Source organism: Pongo pygmaeus, chromosome 19 (genome assembly GCF_028885625.2).
Source record: "Pongo pygmaeus isolate AG05252 chromosome 19, NHGRI_mPonPyg2-v2.0_pri, whole genome shotgun sequence".
Lineage (NCBI taxonomy): Eukaryota > Metazoa > Chordata > Mammalia > Primates > Hominidae > Pongo > Pongo pygmaeus.
This window is the reverse complement of record NC_072392.2, coordinates 7816121-7830769: the sequence shown is the minus strand read 5'-3', so window position 1 is coordinate 7830769 and position 14649 is coordinate 7816121.

The window sequence follows — 14649 nt, the reverse complement described above, 5'->3', positions numbered from 1 at the left end:
GTATGAGCTACCACGCACGCCCAGCCTTTAAAAAAAAAAAAAAATATATATATATATATATATATATATATATATATATATATATAAAATGCCAGGCACGGTGGTTCACACCTGTAATCCCAGCACTTTGGGAGGCTGAGGCAAATCACAAGGTCAGGAGTTCAAGACCAGCCTGGCCAACATGGTGAAACCCCAACTCTACTAAAAAAATACAAAAAATTATCCAGGCCCGGTGGCACGTGCCTGTAATCCCAGCTACTCGGGAGGCTGAGACACGAGAATCACTTGAACCCAGGAGGCAGAGGTTGCGGTGAGCACAGATCTCACCATTGTACTCCAGCTTGGGTAACAAGAGTGAAACTCCGTCTCAAGAAAACAACAACAATAAAAATATATATGTATATAATATATATAATAAATAAAAAATATGTAATACATTTGATATACATTGCTCTGTCACCCAGGCTAGAGTGCTGTGGTGCAATCATAGTTCACTGCAGCCTTGAACTCCTGGGCTCAAGCAATTCTCCTGCCTCAGCCTCCCCAGTACCTAGGACTTCAGGTGCACACTACCACACCTGGCAAAATTTTTTAAAGTCCAATTTCAATAGAAATAAAAGAAATAATAAATAAAACCATAAGGAGATACCAAAATTGACAACTTTTAAAATAATCCCAGTTCAGGATAAAAAAGGGATACATGGATGCTGGGAGTATAAATCAGTACAACCTTAACATTGTACATAAATACTCCAATCCCATGGAGCTTGGTGGAGGGGAGAGGATGATAGGGTACAAATGATATTTAGTTTATTCTTTCTTGCACTTTTAAAATTTTCTTTTCTTTTTCATTTCTTTTTTTTTTTTTTTGAGACAGAGTTTCACTCTTGTTGTCCAGGCTAGAGTGCAATGGCATGATCTCGGCTCACCGCAACCTCTGCCTCCCAGGTTCAAGCAATTCTCCTGCCTCAGCCTCCCGAGTAGCTGGGATTACAGGCACCTGCCACCACGCCTGGCTAATTTTGTATTTTTAGTAGAGACGGGGTTTCTCCATGTTGGTCAGGCTGGTCTCGAACTCCGGACCTCAGGTGATCCACCCACCTTGCCCTCCTAAAGTGCTGGGATTATAGGCGTTAGCTACCACTCCTGGACTAAATTTTCTACATATATAAAAATATATTACTTTCATAATAAAATATGCATATCCAAATTGAAACCACAGTGCGATACCACTGCACATCCACCAGAATGGCTAAGATGGGAAGCAACAACCATACTGAATGTTGGTGGGAATGGGGAGTAACTGGAACCCTCATGCATTACTGGGAGGTGTATAAATTGGTTCAACCACTTTGGAAAAGCAAAGCTAAATCTAGAGCCACCAGCAATTTCACTCCTAGGTATATACCCAACAGAAACAAGAGCACATGTCCATCAAAAAACCTATACAAGAAGGCCAGACGCAGTGGCTCACGCCTGTAATCCCAGCACTTTGGGAGGCTGAGGCAGAAGGGTCTCCTGAGCTCAGGAGTGTAAGGCTAGCCTAGGCAACATGGCGAAACCCCATCTCTACAAAAAATACAAAAACTAGCCGGGCATGGTGGTGTGCACCTGTAGTCCCAGCTACTTATGCGGCTGAGGAAAGAGAAGCGCTTGAGCCTGGGAGGTTGAAGCAATAGTGAGCCATGATCACACCACTGTACTCCGGCCTGGGTGACAGAACGAGACCCTATATTGAAAAAGAACAAAATAAAACAAACAAACAAACAAAAAAACTGCACAAGAATGTTCATTGAAGTTTTAGTTGTAATATCTTCAAACTAGAATGCCTATTTTTTAGAACTCAAATGTCTATTTCGTTTTTTTTGAGATGGAGTTTCACTCTTGTGGCCCAGGCTGGAGTGCAGTGGTGCGATCTTGACTCACTGCAACCTCCACCTCCCGGGTTCAAGCGACTCTCCTGCCTCAGCCTCCCGAGTAGTTGGGATTACAGGCGCCCACTGCCACATCCGGCTAATTTTTGCATTTTTAGTAGAGACAGGGTTTCACCATGTTGGCCAGGTTGATCTCAAACTCCTGACCTCAGGTGATCCTCCTGCCTTGGAAGGAAGGAAGGCAGGCAGGCAGTCCCTGCGTAGTGGCTCACGCCCATAATCCCAGCACTTGGGAGACTGAGGCAGGTGGATTACCTGAGGTCAGGAGTTCAAGACCAGCCTGGTCAACATGGTGAAACCCTGTCTCTACTAAAAATATACAAAAATTAGCCATGCATGGTGGCACATGCCTGTAGTCCCAGCTACTCGGGAGGCTGAAGCAGGAGAATTGCTTGAGCCTGGGAGACGGAGGTTGCAGTGAGCCAAGATCATGCCATTGCACTCCAGCCTGGGTGACAGAGTGAGACTCTGCCTCAGAAAGAAAAGAAAAGAAAATGCTTAATGTCCTGAAAAATGTTCATCTTCACAATATAAATATATATTTAATAAATAGTATAAGCTAAAGGTGCAAAACAGTATAAAGTGTGAGTCCAAAAATGTAGAAAAGTGTATAAGCGTAGGCAAAAAAAAAAAAAAAAAACTGTAAGAAGCAGACATACTACTGTATTGGTTTTGGCCCTGGAAATACAGGATATACATGGAAATGATTTCCACTAGTGTCCTCTTTTAGAAATTGAATTGAGACCTGGGTTGAGCTTACCTCAATGCTCTCTGAAACCTTAGGCTTTCTTTGTGACTTGTCTTCCGCAGCTTCAAGCAAACAAGCTCATACCGAGAAAATCATTATGAAGTATGATTGAAACGGTCCTACTGCAGTGGGTTGTCTAAGACTGGAATCCTCCTGCGGGAACTAGAGTACCTAAATTCTACCTAAAATATCAAGAAGACTCTAAAGTGATTGCTTGCGTCAGGGAGGAAAAATGTCTTCTCCACCCTCTTAGATGCTGTTCTTGGGGGGCTGTGAATTAAACTGACAAAAGACAGATTAACAAAAGAAAAGACAAAGTTTATTCACATACTAGGAACCCACAAAGAAAATGGCTTTATCCATAACTAAAGACGGGGATTTACAAGCCTACCTTAATAAGGGTAAGGGAGCAGGGAGGAAAAGGCTTCTACTGGAAGAACAAATGGGTTTATTTAGGAAAGACAAATGTATTTTTAGGAGAACAAAGCAGGAGACAAGATGGTTCGTCATCACATTTTTTTGTGGCCTTCTTCATCTTCATCTTCTTCACGGCCATGAAACTCCTCCAGAGAGGGGGCTAGTGGCAGTCTCGCTCCCAGAAGTTTCTGCTTTTAGTCAAATAAGGGAGTATTCAGACAAAGCCTCTTTCTGTTGATTCTCAAATGTCTTCAGCTCAAAATAATTGTTATGCTACTGTGGTATAATTTGGATCCCTTCCCTTGTATAGAAAGGTAATATTTTGAAATATTACTCACTTTTTCCCCCATTTTTCCTGTTAAAGCTTAACCCTTCCTCATTTACCTTTCCAAGTATTCTGAATTCACTGCCTCAGGGAAAATGTGGTACATCTGGAGGTATAAGAATAATTCCCTCTCTCTTTCTCTTTTTTTTTTTAGAGACAGGGTCTCATTCTGTCACTCAGGCTGGAGTGCAGTGGTGCAATCACGGCTCACTACAGTCTCTACCTCCCAGGCTGAAACGATCCTCCCACCCCTACCTCCCAGAGGTGTGCACCACCACACCTGGCTAATTTTTGTATTTTGTTTTTAAAATTGGGGTGGGGGGTTCACTGTGTTGCCCAAGCTGGTCTCGAACGCCTGTCTTGGCCTCCCAAAATGCTGAAATTACAGGCGCGAGCCATAGAGCCCAGGAAAAATTAAGTCTTCTGCTGGCTTTTAAACTTCCAAGGTCTAGGTCTGGTGGGACACAGGAAGGAGCCTGGCAAATAGGATGTGAGGGCTGGCTCTTGGCTCCCAAGACAGAAGACTGAGAGAAAGGGGGTGAATGTGTGTGGAATGCTCTCAACCCCACCCCCAGCATCGGCTGAACCTCAAGGTCGGGGCACAGAATCAGACACCGCTAAGTTTGGGGATCCTTGGGGTGGACCCCAAGATGGAAAAAGACCCCAAAGCAGAAACGGCAGAGTGGTGATGGGGCAGAGGCCTCCCAGGGTCGGCCTGGCCCAGCCTGGACAGAGCAACAAAGGTCTTGGGAGTCCCACGGGGTTTCCCTGAGCCCAGAGGACCACAGGAACAGCAGATGGAACTTCTGGGCCCCAGAGAAGGACATGGGGATTTCAAGGAGGATCACCTGCCCCGGAGAGGCCACTGGGATGAGAACACAGGAAAAACAGCAGCAATAGCCTGGAGCTCTGGATGGGATGAAGCACACGCAACCACAGCATGACGCTGGGGAGAGGCAGGGGCCCTGCGGACTGTGCTCAGATTTGGGAGGGTTCCATGAAGGTGAGCATAGATGTGTGTTTTATTTTGTTTTTTATTTTTATTTATCTTTTATTAAAGACATGCTATTTTGACAAATAGATTTGCTATTTATTTATTTATTTATTTTTGCGACGGAGTTTCGCTCTTGATGCCCAGGCTGGAGTGCAATGGTGTGATCTCAGCTCACTGCAACCTCTGCCTCCGGGGTTCAAGTGATTCTCCTGCCTCAGCCTCCCAAGTAGCTGGGATTACAGGCGTGCAACACCACGCCTAGCTAATTTTTGTATTTTTGGTAGAGACGGGGTTTCACCATGTTGGTCAGGCTGGTCTCAAACTCCTGACCTCAGGTGATCTGCCCACTTCAGCCTCCTAAAGTGCTGGGATTACAGGTGTGAGTCACCGCGCCTGGCCGGTTTTCATTTTAGAAAGATCACACCAAGTGGGAACTCTTGGAGAGAGCCAGGAAAGGACAGAGGGAGACCAAGAGTGAAGTGGTCACAATAACCCAGGAGAGAATAAGAGCGGGATGGGAGAAGTGAGGAGAAATTTCACACAGGAAGAATCAGCAGGTCATGGCGACAAACTGGATGTGAGTGGTGACAGAGACAGAGAAAGGGTCTTTGCTGAGATAGAGAAAGCAGAAAAATAGCAGGTTTAGGAAAGGAATCCAGTGAGTTCAGTTTGGGATACACTGATCTTTGTCTATGGGACAATCTAACCGTTAGCTATCAAGTAGGTAGTTCTCATAAACTAACAGTGCCCACAACCATTGCACAAGGCTGCCCAGGAACATTCCATAATAGCAAACACTCCATATTGCTCTTAAGTTGGTGTGCATGTATGTCTAGATATAGCAGAGATGAAGTAGGATGCTGGTTTTTCATACTGGCAACTGTTGATATTGAATGCTAGAACCACAAATACTTTTGTGAAGATGATTTAATAAATTTTCAAAAATTTAAATATTTCAGCTTTATTAGAATGATTTGGCTTAAATGTTTAATATTTATTAGTTATAACTTGCATTTTTCATCTTTCTTTTTTTTTTTGAGATGGAGTCTTGCTTTATTGCCCAGGCTGGAGTGCAGTGCCGCGATCTCAGCTCACTGCAACCTCTGCCTCCCAGGTTCAAGCGATTCTACTGTCTCAGCCTCCCAAGTGGCTGGGACTACAGGCACGTGCCACCACACCGGCTAATTTTTGTATTTTTTTTAGTAGAGAAGGGGTTTCACCATGTTGGCCAGGCGGGTCTTGAACTCCTGACCTCAAGTGATCCGCCCACCTTGGCCTCCCAAAGTGCTGGGATTACAGGCATGAGCCACCACACCCGGCCGTATTTTTTATCTTAATAGTTTAAAATATTTTCAGAAGATAAAGATTTTTAAAATACTAGAAGAAAAATCACTTCTAAAACATGACAATTTAAAATTAAAAGATTCTACATTTCCTTAATTTGCATATTTTGATGTAAATTTATTGAAAATTTGTATATTTTTATTTATTTTTGATTTTTCTTTTTGGGTTTTTGGAGTTTTTTTGAGACAGGGTCTTGCTCTGTCACCCAGGCTGGACTGCAGTTACATGAACACAGCTCACTGTAGCCTCAACCTCCTGAGATCAAGCCTCCTGAGTAACGGGGACTACAGGCGCATGTCACTACTCCTGACTAATTTTAAATTTTTTGTAGAGGCGGGGGTCTCACTTTGCTGTCCAGGAGGGTCTTGAACTACTGGACTCAGGTGATCCTCTTGACTCGGCCTCCCAAAGTGCTGGGATTACAAGCTTGAGCCACCATGCCTGGCCATGTACATTTCAAAAATAATTACCATAGCCGGCCACGGTGGCTCATGCCTGTAATCCCAGCACTTTGGGAGGCCGAGGCAGGCGGATCATGAGGTCAGGAGATTGAGACCATCCTGGCTAACACACTGAAACCCCATCTCTCCTAAAAATACAAAAAATTAGCCGGGCGTGGTGGTGGGCACCTGTAGTCCCAGCTACTCGGGAGGCTGAGGCAGGAGAATGGCCTGAACCCAGGAGGTGGAGCTTGCAGTGAGCTGAGATCGCACCACTGCACTCCAGCCTGGGTGACAGAGAGAGACTCTGTCTCAAAAAAAAAATTACCATTTAGTTTTTAATTCTGTAGGTCATTACCGTTACTAGAATATAAATCATGTGAAAATCTTGATTGTAACAATATAATTAGTGGTTTTGCTAATATGAAGGCAAGAAAAATTAGTTTTAGGAAATAAATACATAACAATTTATGAACTACGTGTGTCTTTATTGTATTACTCATTCAAACATCATCAACTCATCAACAGAGGGCCCAGAAATGAAGAAGAATAACAAAATTTTTCTTTGATGTTTTGATATTATACTTTTAAAAATATGTTATGAAGGTATATTTGTCAAAGTAGAAGGGGAGAACTTAAAAAATATTTTGTTAAATTGATTTATAACTTTCCAGACACTTACACTTTTTTTAAAAATAGAGACAGGGTCTTGCTATGTTGCCCAGGCTGGTCTTGAACTCCTGAGCTCAAGTGACTCTCCTACCTCAGCCTCCAAAGTGCTAGGATTACAGGTGCAAGTCACCACACCCGGCCAGACTTATACTCTTGACCTACCAAGGGCAGGCCTGGCTTCACGTGCCCTATACACTATTGGCCAGATGGAGAAGTCACTGTGCAGATAGCTTGTACATGGATATTTCCCAAGGTGAGCATTTCCAGAAGCCATTTGTGTGAACATGGGAGTTGCTCCCCGACTCGTACCTGAGATGGTCAAAGATTGTTCCATTCCCCTTTCCTGTCTTTGTTCCAGCATGGGTACATGGCTATGAACAAGGGGCTTCTGGGAAGCTTCCTCACACCTGAGAGAAAGCCATAGAAGGAGATTCTTTTTCTCCTCTGGACATTGCCAAGGCCACCGTGTTGTCCAGCTCCAGGAGTTACCATTCCATGGGCGCTTTTGTGTGTCTGTATGTACATGCACAGCCTGTGTAGCCATGGGCTTTGTTACATCTGGATAGAGCCCTGAAACGCCTGCAGCCAGTCTGAAGAGGAAGCCAGTGTTGAGGAGGGAAGGAAGACACGAAAAGAACCTGAGTTCCTGGCAGGGCGTGGCAGTTCAGCCTGTAATCCCAGCACTTTGGGAGGCCGAGGCGGGTGGCTCACGAGGTCAGGAGTTCCAGACCAGCCCGACCAAGATGGTGAAACCCCATCTCTACTAAAAATACAAAAATTAACCAGGCATGGTGGCGAGCACCTGTAATCCCAGCTACTTGGAAGGCTGAGGCAGGAGAATCACTTGAACATGGGCGGTGGAGGTTGCAGTGAGCCAAGATTATGCCACTACACTCCAACCTGGGCGACGAGGGAAACTCCGTCTCAAAAAAAGAACCTGAGTTCCTGACTTCATTGTGCCATTAACCTTACCACACACGGAGCCCACCCTGTTTCTGTGTCCTTCTTGCTAAAGACAATGTGAGTCAGGGTTTCAATTACATGTCACCAAAATCATCGTAACGCATACATCATCCAAAAAATGCCTTGCAGGACACTGACAAATCTATGCCCTGAAGGCAACCTGTCCAGGTCATATGCACACACAGGTTGCTCTGTAAGTTCATTTCAAGCAAATAAGGGCAAGGCATTCTAGCATGGGAAATGACACTGCAGGGTGTCCTCAGTGAGTATTATTTGTACTTTTACTACACATCTGGTGGAAGTGTAAACTGGTGTGATCTTTTTGAAAAACAATTTGGCATTATGTTTTAAGGATCTTAAAAATGTTCAGACTGTTTGAACCAGTAATTCCACTTCTAGAAAACAGAGACACCAAGGTGTACACATAAGAATATTCATTCATCATTATTTATAACAGCAAAGAATGGTAAATATTTATTTAGTCCAATGAATGGGGACTTGTCATATAAATTATGGTATACCTTGAGGACATAAAATTAAACAGCAGTTGAAAATTGTTTTAAAATAATATGTAATGAGATGAGATTAAGAGAAAAAAAGTTGATGAGAACTATATGTACAATGTAATTCCATTTATGTATGTGTGTGAGTGTAATTAAAAAAAGAAAATGATTCTCTGGGTGACAGAAATTCAGTTGATTTCTATTTTCTTATTTATAATTTTGCTTGTTTTCTAATCTTCTGTAATGAACAAGCTTTATAGGAGAAAATAAAGGTTTAAAATTCCAGTTAAGGCTGGGCGCTGTGGCTCCCGCCTGTAATCCCAGCACTTTGGAAGGCCAAGGCGGGCAGATCATGAGGTCAGGAGATCGAGACCATCCTGGCTAACACGGTGAAACCCCGTCTCAACTAAAAATACAAACAATTAGCTGGGCGTGGTGGTGGGCACCTGTAGTCCCAGCTACTCGGGAGACTGAGGCAGGAGAATGGCGTGAACCTGGGAGGCGGAGCTCACAGTGAGCCATGATCACGCTACTGCACTCCAGCCTGGGCGACAGAGCGAGACTCCGCAAAAAAAAGAACGAGATCATGTCTTCTGTGGGAACGCGGATGGAGCTGGAGGCCATTATCCTCAGCAAACTAAAGCAGGAACAGAAAACCAAATTCCACATATTCTCAATTATAAGTGGGAGCTAAATACTTATGAATACCAAGAGAGGAACAACAAACAGTGCTGCCTACTTGAGGCTGGAGGGTGGGAGGACGGAGCGGGGCAGAAAAGATAACTCTTGGGCACTGGGCTTAATACCTGGGTATTGAAATAAGCTGTACAACAAACCCTCAAGACATGAATTTACCTATGTAACAAACCTTCACATGTACTCCCGAACCTAAAATAAAAGTTAAAAAAAAAATACACACACACTTTAAGATGCTGCTAGTGAGAGAATTTGGAGATTTATAGAGAATGTGAGTTACAGAGCATTCCAGTTGCTTCTCGCTTGCCAGGCATCTTCCTCTTCTCCTTTCTGAGGCCTGCCTTCTCACTTTGCTGTCAGCAGCTCTCTTGGCTCTTGCCCAGCCCCAGCTCTCAGAGTATTTCCTGTAGGTCCACAGCAGCAACTTTCCACAGAGCTGGAATACTCCTTTGTTTTCTTACTATTTTCCCTTGTCAGCAACTCAGTACAATTTGACATACGCATTACATGAATTTGGATGTTTTGTTTTTCTGAGGGATTTTCTTTTTTCTTTTTTTGGTGGGAGGTGGGGGGGAGATGAGGTTTTGCCGTGTTGCCCAGGCTTGTGTTGAACTCGTGGCCTCAAGCTATCCTCCTGCCTCAGCCTCCCAAAGTGTTGGGATTACAGGCATGAGCCACTGGGCCCAGCTCGGTGCTGATTTTTCAGCTTTACATAAACAGTATATGTACATTTTCTTCTGCAATCTGCTTTTCCCACTCAATATGACTTGTGAAATTCATGCGTATGGGTTGCATGTAACTGTAGTTCATCCATTTGTACTGGTGTGTGATATTTTATTATATGAAACTACCATTGGCAACAGACATTCGATTGCTTGCAGGTTTTTGCTATGACATTCTTGTCTCCTGGTGAACACGTGGGCAAGAGTTTTTCTGGGGCACTTCCCTGGGGTGGATTTAGTGTGTCATAGGGATGTGTGCATCATCACATTTACTAAGTAATGATAAAATGTTTCCCGAAGTGGCCTACTTATCCTTTGCGGTTCTCTCACCAGCAGAGCCTAAGTTTAGTTTCTATTGCTCCACATCCTCAGTGACACTTGATACACTCGGACCTTATAAATGTTGCCTCGCTGATGATGTGAAGCGATAGATCACTTTGATTTCAGTGTGCACTGCCCTCCTTCCTAACGAGGCTGAGCCTCTTTACCAGTGTTTACCCCTCCAGGTGGAGCAGTCTGGCATTTCCATTGAACTCAGGTACCTTTCTCTTTGGCTTCCTTCTTTTTCTGACCATTTTCCCTCATGCTTTTCAGGAAGTAGTCTTGGCTCTTAGAGGTGTTTAACATGCCCAATACGCACATTAATTCTCTTGGCAAGAATCTTGCCCTTAACTTGTTTGTTTACAACAATGCCAACAGCATGCTGGGGGACACTGTAGACTCTTCCAGGTTAGCCATGGTGACACTTGTGGGGCATTCCTTTTTGAACAGTACCCATTCCCTTGATGTCTACAATATTGTCTTTTTTTTTTTTCTTGAGACAGGGTCTGTGTCACCCAGGCTGGAGTGCTGTGGTGCGATCTCTACTCACTGCAACTTCCACCTCCCAAGCTCAAGTGAACTTCCCACCTCAGCCTCCCGAGTAGCTGGGGCCACAGGTGTGTACCACCACACCGGGTTAATTTTTTTATTTTTGGTAGAGATGGGGTGGGTAGAGACAGGGTTTCGCCATGTTGCCCAGGCTGGTCTCGAACTCCTGGACTCAAGCAATCCGCCCACCTCAGCCTCCCAAAGTTCTGGGATTATAGGCTGAGCCACTGCGCCTGGCCTACAATACCGCCTTTCTTATAGATTCGCATGTAGGTGGCCAAAGGAACAGCTCCACGTTTTCTAAAAGGCCCGGAGAACATAGAGTGTGGCCCTCCTCTATCTATCCTTTTGTGTTTGTCATTTTGGTGAATTACTGGAAGATGACGCCTCCGGCTGATAAAAAGCAATTTCAATGTGTCACTTAAACTTTATGTTCCCACTTTTATTTTTGCCATATTTCTTTCTTGCCAGCCCATCAATGCATTTAAGATTTTTTAAAAATACATTTTATCTAACATTTTTTAGGTATTTCAGTAGGAAGGTCAGCCAGGTTATCTAGGTCCACTTCATACTAAAAATACAAGTTCAACTTCCTTTACTTTTTAGCAACCCACTAATGCATTAAAAAGTGTTTGCCGAACAAGGCAGGCAGCAAATAAAACAAAATTTTTAAAATGATTTTAAAAATTACTGTCATACCACTGGGATCTAGTTATGATTCAGCAGGAGTCGAGTTATCTATTCAACCATACTTTCAGAATCAGAATTTTCTATTATTTTTTAAATGATTACTGTATTTTCTCCTAGATATTTGTTCTGGATCCATTTTTTTTTATTGTTTCTTTCATAATTTACATATTTTCTCCCTTTTGTAAACTTGGAGATTTCCTCAAATTTTTCTTCTAGTTAATATGCATGATTTCTAGTAGAGTCAATTCTGCTTTTTGGTGTTTTTTAACCCCAAATTCTTGTTCTATGGCTGCATCTTTTTCACACTATCTTTCATTTTCCAATAATAATGCTGACTGGAATTGAAGTTCTTTCCTTTTTCCAGCATTAACTGTTTTGTAGGAGCTAATTAGCTCAATTGTGTAGCTTGGACTAACTTACATATGTCCAATGCGTCTTTTCATTATCTGCATATTCACTACTAATTATTGGCATGGGTTGTCTCGGCAATTATTAGTTTTCAATTTCTCTAAGGGAGGTCCTATCCTGTGTAGGGCAGACTGCTAGTTGTCTATCAAAATCCATTCTCTCCTTCCTCCTGAGTTCCTGCATAATAACAGTCATAGCTGCATACATGGCAGCCCAGCTAGGCTACGTTTCTAAGTCTCTTGCAGTCGGGTGTGAACATATGATCAAAGCCTTGCCAATGAAATATGAGCAAAACTGATACGTGGCATTTCCAGGTATGGGTCTTAAGACATTGGTCATAGCTCTTTCCCCTGCTTGCCAGCTGGGAGTCCTAAATGACAATGATCTTGCTTCAGCCACACAAATACCAACAGTGCTCTAGGGCAGGCGTCCCCAGCCCCTGGCCACCAATCAGTAGCGGTCTGTGGACTGTTTGGAATCGGACTGCAAAGCACGAGGTGAGCGGCAGTCGAGCGAGCAAAGCTTCATCTGTATTTACAGCCGCTCCCCATTGCTCACATGCATTACCACCTGACCTCCGCCTCCTGTCAGATCAGCGGCGGCCTTAGATTCTCATAGGAGTGTGAACCCTATTGTGAACTGCCCATGCGAGGGATCTGGGTTGCACGCTCCTTATGAGAATCTAATGCCTGATGATCTGTCACTGTCTCCCATCATCCCCAGATGGGACCATCTAGTCGCAGGAAAACAAGCTCAGGGCTCCCACTGATTCTACATTATGACGAGTTGTATAATTGCTTAATTACAATGTAATAATAATAGAAATAAAGTGCACAATAAATGTAATGTGCTTGAATCATCCCCAAACCATCCGCACCCCCCTCTGTGGAAAAATTGTCTTCCACAAAGCCCGTCCCTGCTTCCAAAAAGGTTGGGGACCACTGCTCTAGGGGACAGCAGAGCAATGAGATGGAAGGGATCTGAGACTCTAAGTGACCACATAGAGCAGGACTGACTCCACTGCTCTGGACCATAACCAGGGAAATGAACTTTGTCTAAAAGTCAGTCTATCACTGGGTTTGTTATTAGCCTTCACCCTAACAAACTCCACTTCCAGGACCTTCCCCACTCCTAACCACAACAGCTCTGAGAGTTCTTAGGAGACAAAGTCCCAGGTCAACCCCCCATCTACACCCTGTGAAACCTGAGCTTCAAGAAGGCTACACCCACTTTCTCTGCAAGTGAGTTTTTATGAACTCTTAAAATCTTTCATTCTCCCGCCCCCAGCATATTCCCACGATGATCCTGGGGGAAAAAAGTGGGGACTGCTTGACTGTGGGTTTTCTCTTCCTCCCCAGTCTCCTTGGTGGTCTTCAGATTTTAATGTGGATATAATATATACAGTTTTATTTTGTATTTATTTATTTTTTGAGATGGAGTCTTGCTCCGTCGCCCAGGCTGGAGTGCAGTGGCGCGATCTCAGCTCACTGCAACCTCCACCTCCCAGGTTCAAGGGATTCTCCTGCCTCAGCCTCCCGAGTAGCTTAGATTACAGGCATGTGCCACCACACCTGGCTAATTTTCTGTATTTTTAGTAGAGATGGGATCTTGCCATGTTGGCCAGGCTGGTCTCAAACTTCTGATCTCAGGTGATCCATCTGCCTCGGCCTCCCAAAGTGCTGGGATTACAGGCATGAGCCACCGAGCCCAGCCAATATATACAGTTTTAAAAATCAACGTTGTTTTACTCACCTCATAACATGGTTAAGTCAGCATGATGCCTTTTTCGGATTGCGTTTAAAGAGCTGTTTCAGGAACTATTCTCCAGGCTGTGCTTCACGTCAAGAAAAAGGTAGGGCATACTGACTGATGGTGGTAGGCGGGAGTCCAGGAGAATGAGGAGAATGAACTGGGTGTTCACTTCACCGGCTATTAAAAACAGTAGCAAACCATCACCTACCAATGATGATAGTGTGCCATGAATCTGAGAGTTTGGTCAAACCAATGTTACGTATTTAAGGTAAAAAATAGAAAAGCAAACATTTCCATACGTGGGTAAACAGACGGCTGGAAAAGCCCTCAAGCCTGGGGCTGCTCCTGCGCCAGTGCGCCTCCGGTTTCTCCGCTGGTGCATGCCAGAGAGAGGTCCTGTGCGGGGCTGAGGATCAAGCCATCCTGACGCAGCTGAGCAGGGCAACGCACATGTCTGGTCATTCATCTTCATCTTTTCTTCCTTTGCCCGTCCCCTGGGGACTAGAAAGTTACTTAGGTGGAAGTAAAATGCAAACATTAGTACGAAACACCCTATGAATGCACATCCTATCATGTCTATAACTCAGGGTCATATAGAAGGGCCCTGCCTTCTTCTCAGAATCTGGTAAACTCTGTCCCTCAAACACCCACCTCGTACCTGCCAACACCACTTTCAGAATTGTGCCTGCCATCACCACTACCCTGCACCGTGTGCCAGAGCTGAGAGCTGCGTGTGAGTCTCAAGGTAGGATATCCTCTTCCAGTTTGAGTTTGACTGAGTGCTTTTCAGTGTTTGTACCATGAATTCGGGGCCTTTTTAAATTTCATGTCTATGTTATTTTCTTCCCTAGTATTGTTTTTCTTTGTCCATTTTAGTGAGCATTTAAATGGAAGTTTTATAAACATGGTTTAATTTTCTTGCCAGCAGTCTATTTTTTTTCAATTTCAACTCTGTTTTTTTGTTTTTGTTTTTGTTTTTTTTCTTTTTTTTCCAGGCAGCCTTGCTCTGTCACCCAGTCTGGAGTGCAGTGGCACAATCTTGGCTCACTGCAACCTCTGCCTCCCAAGTTCAAGTGATTCTCCTTCCTCAGCCTCCCAAGTAGCTAGGATTACAGGTGCCCGCCACCATGCCTGGCTAATGTTTTGTATTTTTTAGTAGAGACAGTGTTTC